The sequence below is a fragment of the Lagenorhynchus albirostris genome, chromosome 4, assembly GCF_949774975.1.
Source record: "Lagenorhynchus albirostris chromosome 4, mLagAlb1.1, whole genome shotgun sequence".
Lineage (NCBI taxonomy): Eukaryota > Metazoa > Chordata > Mammalia > Artiodactyla > Delphinidae > Lagenorhynchus > Lagenorhynchus albirostris.
Genome location: NC_083098.1, coordinates 36,094,313 through 36,101,490, shown reverse-complemented (window position 1 = coordinate 36,101,490; position 7,178 = coordinate 36,094,313). Strand labels below are relative to the sequence as shown.

The following is a 7,178-nucleotide window of genomic DNA, read 5'->3' as shown; positions in this document are numbered from 1 at the left end:
GCAAAATGGCACAGTTACTTTGGAAAATAGTTTGTCAGCTTCTTTCAAAGTTAGACCAGGGCCGCTGTGGCGGAGGAAGCGGCACCGGCTGCGGTAGCAGCAGCTACAAGCTCCCTGTGCCGAGGCGCTGCTGCACGCACCCCAGGCGCGCCCGCCCCGCTGCCCTTGGAGCTGCCTGACCCCGCCAGCTTGTCTGTCAGCCCCCAGCCCGGCAGCGCCCCCAGGAGTCCTCCGACTTGCCTTTGGCCTTTTGCGCCACCTGCAGCCTCAGCCCCAGCTGTAGGCACAGCCACCGGCACAACCCCAGCCCCAGGTCCTGCTGCAGCTCCTCCAGACACAGTCCCTGCGCCGACACCCTGGAGGTTGGGATGCTCTTCTCCAAAATCAACTTGCTTGCCCACCTGCGCGTCGCGCCCTGCCACGACCTTCACGGCACCAAGCTGGCACCCGGCAAGGAGAAGGAGCCCCTGGAGTCGCACTACCAGGTAGGCCCACCACTCAGGCATCTGTGTCGCCGACAACTTGCCGGTGACCAACAAGCACGTGGAGAAGGACCGGATCTCCAACTGCGGAGAGCTGCCTAATGGCACCCGAGTGTCTGTGGAAGTGGTTCTGCTGAAGAAGGTGAGCTCGGGCTTCCCCGGCGTCATTAGGCTCCTGGACTGGCTCAAGAGGCCCGACAGTTTCGTCCTGACCCTGGAGAGGCCCGAGCTGGCGCAAGACCTCTTCGACTTGATCACGGAAAGTGGGGCCCTGCAGGAGGAGCTGGCCCACAGCTTCTTCTGGCAGGTCCTGGAGGCACCGTGACATCAAGGACCAGAACATCATTATCCGCCTCAATCACTGCGAGCTCAAGCTCATCGACTTCGGGTCAAGGACGCCGTCTACACGGACTTCGATGGGACCCGAGTGTACAGTCCTCCAGAGTGGATCCGCCGCCATGGCTACCATGGCAGGTCGGCGGCCATCTGGTCTCTGGGGATCCTGCTGTAGGATATGGTCTATGGAGATATTCCTTTTGAGCATAATGAAGAGATCACTGGGACCAAGTTTTCTGCAGGCAGAGGCTCTCTTCAGGGTGACAGCATCTCATTAGATTCTGCTTGGCCCTGAGACCATTAGATCAGCCATCCTTCGAAGAAATCCAGAACCATCCGTGGATGCAAGATGTCCTCCTGTCCCAGGAAACTGCTGAGATCCATCTCCACAGCCTGTCACCAGGGCCCAGCAAATAGTTTTTCCGAAAGGTTTTCCCCTCTCTGTCAGATGCTCACGGGAGGGGAAGTATCTGTTCCCAGCATCCCAAGTACCAGTGACACTTCTCTCCAAGCAGGACAGTGCTTGATACAGGAACAACATTTACAACTCATTCCAGACCCCAGGCCCTGGAGGCTGCCTCCCAAAGGCAGGAAGAGACTCCACTCCAGCCGCCTTAGGCCGCGACTCCTCCCACAGATGCTCTCCTTCTCATGGAGTCCAGCATCGCTGGACTCTGCAAAATCCCTGGGGGCGGGGGGCTGGGCGTGTGTCAGAATCCTGCCATGGAACTGTTCCCTTCATCAAGAGTTCTGCTGAATGTGCGATGTGTCAGGTAGGGGGAAATCGGGGTGGGGTGGGATAGGACTAGCACCATTTTAAGTCCCTGTCACCTCTTCCGACTCTTCTGAGTGCCTTCTATGGGGACTATGGCTATGCTGGGAAAAATACTTGAACTTGCGTCTTTTACCTGTTGCTTCTCCAAAAATCTGCCTGGGTTTGGTTCCCTCTCTTTCTTCCCCACCCCTTCACCCCCATCCTTCATATGAAAGGTGCCATGGAAGAGGCTACAGGGCCAAACGCTGAGCCACCTGCTCTTTTTCCACCTCCTTTAGTAAAACTGCCAAGTGAACGGGTCTTCCCTTTTTGGTTTTTACTTAACTGTTTCTAAGACAAGACCTCACACACACACAAAATGCACAAGCAACACACATCCAAAACAACAACAACAACAAAACTGTAAATGTGTGTACAGTTGGCATGGTAGTGTACAAAAGCATTGTAGTTGATCTAATTCTTTTTTAATTTTGCCTTTAAGTTATTTTACCTGGTTTGTTTTGTTTTGTTTTGGCTTTTTTTGAAAGATGCGCATTTTAACCTGGAGGTCAATATTATGATTTTATGTATTTATTTAATTGGTTCCCTTCCTGCTTCAAGCTTTCATGGCTGCCACCATAGTTTTCTTTTCTTCTTTCCTCCTCTGACTTGGGGACCTTTTGGGGAGGGCTTCAGCGCTTGCTCTGCTCCTTCATAGGGTGACAGGACTCAGGTGGGACAGCTGCTGCAGCTCCCTGACTGCTGCGGGCCCCCTGGCCTGGTTTCCCAAGTGGGTATGGGGTTCGTGTGTGATGGGGGAGGGGCGTATCTGACTTCTGTACATAGGGTGGATATGTGAAAAGCAGTTCTGGATGGTGTACGTTCCGCATCCTCTCTGGGGCTGTGTTTTGAGCAGCATGTGGTCTTCTGGTTTTATCTGCGTGAAATACTGTACAGGGGAATAAAAGAGATCTTTTTTTTTTTTTTATACTTGGTGTTTTTTGAATAAAAACCTTTTGTCTTAAAATAAATGAAGTTAGACCATATGACTCAGCAATCCCACTCCTAGGTATTTACCCAAATGAAATGCAAGTTTCACTTCAGGGAAGTTCACACAAAAATCTTTACACAAATGTTTACAGCAGGTTTATTCATAACCACCCCAATCACCTCCTTTTGGGAAGCAACCCAAAAGTCACTCAACTGGGAGATGCATAAGCAAACTGTGGTACATTCCTGGAATACTATTCATTAATGAAACAGAATGAACTATTGGCACTCAGGACATGGATGGATATCAAGTGTATTACGCTAAGCAAAAGAAGACAGACTCAAAAGGCTACATACTGTAGGATTCCATTTATATGACATTTTGGAAAAGATAAAACTATGGAGGTATGGAACAGATGTATCCTTGCCCACAGTTAAGAGTGGGGGTAAGGTCTGAGTATAAAGGGAATGTAGAACTAGGGTATTTTGGGGAAAAGGGCTGCTGACACTGTTCTTTCTCTTCATTGTTGTAAGAGTTTCCTATAAGCTGCTATAACAAATTACAAAACATTTGTGGCTTAAGACAACACAAATTTACCATCTTACAGTAAAGATGGTAAACAGTCCTAAAATCAAGGTGTTGGCAGGGCTGCATTCCTTCCGGGGGCTCCAGGAAAGAAATGGATTACTTCCTTCTTGCCTTCAGCAGCTTCCAGAGGCAGCCCACATTCCTTGGCTCAAGGCCCCTTCCTCAGTCTTCAAGGCCATCAGTATAGCATCTTCTAATCTGTCAACTTCCCTTGTCATACCTTCACTGACTCTCCTGCTTTCCTCTTTTCCTTATAAGGACACTTGTGATTACGTTGGGCCCACGGGCACCTCCATCTTTCATGACGCTTAATTTAATCACACATGCAAAGTCCCTTTTGCCATGTGAGGGAATAAGTTCATGGGTTCTTGGGATAAAGACATGAAAATCTTGGCGGGGGGGCATTATCTTGTCCACCACAACCCATCCTCTGGCTCCCAAAGAGTCACATCTGGCCCCCACCCAAAAGACATTCACCTCATCTCAACCTCCCCAAAGTCCCAACCTACTACTATTGTGGTATTGGTTATACAACTTTACATGTACATTTTCAAGTCATAAAGCTGCATACCAACAGTTAATTTTACTGTATTTAAATGTTAAAAGTGGGGGTAGGAAAAGAGGAAAGAGCAAAGGAGACTGAGAATTCCACCAGTAAGGTGGAAAGAAACCCCAAGACTGTGGTGACCTGCAGATCAATGAATGTTTAAAAGAAATCCCTTCAATGATAGATTACCCATAATTTATCAAATGTCAATAAACAGTCTGTCCAAATAAGATGGTTCTCCAAGAAATTTTTATGAAACGGCCCACAGTATGGACTTCTGTGGAATTTTTGATGTAATCAATGAAATAAATATATCAAATTTGAAACATTGAAAAAGAAAAAGATTTTTGACCTGGAAGCCAAGTAAAGAAAGTACATCAAGGAGGGCATGATAAACTCCGAAGCTGCTGATATCTAGGAAAATAAGGGTAAGAACCATCTCAGAGACACGGAGGCCTCCTTGACAACAGCAGTCTCTGTGGAGCAGTGGAAGCCAAGTGAGCTAGAAATGTGAGGTCAAGAGAGAATCAGAGAAGAGACAGTTAACACAGCCTTGAGTTACCCCAGTGGCCATCCTTGAACTATTTGTTATTGGCCCCCCAGGAGATAAGGAGCTTGCAGGGGAATGCAAACCAACACACCACGTCCTCTGCTGAGAAGTCTTGCTGTGAAAACGTCAGCTCATCTTCACACTTGCTGACAGATGTTGATTTACATCATGGCTCGCTCAGGGCCTTAATCTCAGAGACTGTCCTCCGGGCAGGCTGGCCACACTCTGGAAGTGTTCTTCCACCTGTTTTACAATCTCCACGTTTCTAAAAGGCATTTCCTCTCCTTTTATTTGGTCATTGTGAGTTTATGCCTTAACTTTTTCTTTATTATCATTCTAGGGGTCTAAGGAGGAGAGTAGTAAGTCTGTATGTTCAATCCACCCACCCTCCTTTCTTGCAAACACCAGATTTTCTTTGTATATATGGCACATGTTATTACTTAAAAGGTGGTTTATTAACTGGGCTGGGTTGTAACTTACATTTTAAAATTTAATATATGTTGAACATTTCTTTATTAATTAGAAAATAATACCTAGTCACTGTAAAAATATTAACTAATACAGAAATAGAATAAAGAGCCCCAAATCCCTTGTTCAGCCCCCACCTTTCAGTCTCCCACTCCAGAGTCACCTCTTTCTAGTGAGAGCTACTGGTTTATTATTCTTCAAATATACTGTGTTTGGTACAAATTGAAGGTTTGTGGCAACCCTGCCTTGAGTAACTCATCATCATTTTTCCAACAGTATTTTCTCACTTCTTGTCTCTGTGTCACATTTGGGTAGTTCTCACAATGTTACGATTTCAAAAAGGTTACAGCTTGTTGAAGGCTCAGATGATGGTTAGCACTTTCTAGTAATAAGGTATTGTTTAATTAAGGTATGTACGTTGTTTTGTTAGATACAGTGCTATTGCACATTTGATAGACTATAGTGTAAACATAACTTTTATTTGCACTGGGAAACCAAAACATTCATCTGACTCGCTTTATTGTGATATTCACTTGACTGTGGTGTCTGGAACGGAACCTGCAACATCTCTGAGGTGTGCCTATAGTTTTGACCACTATGTATCATCTACAAGCTGCATGTATTTATCTTTTGCTTATTTTTCTTTGCTTTGCTTTTTTAAATCTGAAATTTAATATTTGGATAGGTATAAAAATCAAGATTCAAAATTCAAAGGTAGAAAGGGATATACAATGAAGTCTCACTTCCACCTAATTCCCCTTCTCAGAGGCAACAAAGGATACTAGTTTTTACAGTTTTAGAGAGAGTCAATGGATATATAAGGAACTGCATGTATAAGGAAAATGTACACTTATCTTCTTTTTACACAAACAGTAGCATACTAGCTAGTCTGTACCGTTTTTACTCGAAAACATATATGGAGATTATTTTTTCTCAGTAAATAGAAGGTTGCCTCATTCTTTTTGATGGTGCTATTTAACCAATCCTCTCCTGATGGACATTTAATTTGTATTCTGATTTTGGTTAAAACAAATAATCATGCAATTAATGCTTTCGAATTGGTGGGAGTATATCCCCAGGATAAGTTCCTGGAAGCAGTGTTGCTGGGTCAAAGGACATATGAAGTTGTGATTTTGACAGATATTTCTAAATTTGCCTTCCACAGTTTACAGGTCCCAGTGGGACACCAGTGCGCTTGCTTCCCACACCCTCGCTCACGGAGCAGTTAACACGTTCTTACGTCTGGTTTGCTATCTCATTGCAGGTGAGTTCTAATTTTTTTTATGACTGAGACTTATCATCTTTTCAAAGGCTTATGAAGCATTTGTGTTTTCTTTTCTGTGAACTCTGTTCCTGTGCTTGGCCCTTTCGGTGGCAGTTGCTCTTTTTATATTAGAGAATTCTGCCCTTAGTCTGTGTAAGGAGCACCCCCCAGCCTGTGTGTCTGCTCTCCTCTCACACATCAAACAGTCCTGCCAGGTCAGCTGGGGATCCCACAATTTGTGATTCTGCAACCACTCACCTGTAGACAGCATCAGCTCCCACAGGCTTAGGGGTTCAGTCCCACAAAACTGCCGGTCCCACCCACCCCACATGCCTGGGGAGCCGTCACGAGCCCGCGTCGTCACCTGTGCTTCCCACAGCCCCTCCTTAGTTTCCTTTAATTTCCTAGAGCAGCTCACAGAACTCAGGAAAACATTCCACTGACTACATTGCCGGTTTCTTCTAATAACTCAGGAACAGCCAGATGGAAAGGATGCATAAGGCGAGGTGTGTGGGAAGGGGCATGGACCTGCCCCCCACTGCCCCCCACCGCCCCCCTGAGCACAGCACCCTCTTCCCATCTCCAAGTGCTCATCAAGAACACCTGGGCCCCATCTTTTGGGGTTTTTAGGGAGGCATCCTTGCAAAGGCACAAATGAGTAAATCATTGGCCACTGGTGACTGAGTCAACCTCCAGCCTCTCTCCCCTCCCCTTTCTGGAGGCTGGTAGAGAGGGGACTGTAAGTTCCAGCCCTCTGATCACTCGGTTGGTTTCCCAGGCAGCAAACCCCAATCCTTAGGGCCTTTCCAAAAGTCACCTCATGAAACTCAGTTCAGCTGCGGTTGGCTTTGGAGCTATTCAAGAAATGATGACAACAGACCAAATATTATAAGAAAAGATGCTCCCATTGCTGTTAAACGTAGGAAATTTCAAGGGTTTTAGGAGCTCTGTGTCAAATATATATTTCTTATTATAAATCACACTCTCAGCCTGTGACTTGAAGTGTAAATATTTTTTACCCAGTTTATTTGTCCTATAGCTTTTGTCATGTTCATCTTACAACAGTTTTTCCCAAGGGGAAACTTTAATTTTTATGTAGTTAAATATATCAGGCTTTCCACTTATGGCTTCTATGCCAATCCTAAAAACTCTTAAGAGCTCCCCTCTCTGAGATGATTTTGAAAACATACCCCATTGT

General features: G+C 45.7%; 1 pseudogene; it reads left to right on the top strand.

Annotated features, from left to right (window-relative positions):
* The first annotated feature begins 353 nt into the window (after window positions 1–353).
* LOC132519240 (serine/threonine-protein kinase pim-1-like) lies at window positions 354–1,309 on the top strand (annotated as a pseudogene).
* Window positions 1,310–7,178: the final 5,869 nt, after the last annotated feature.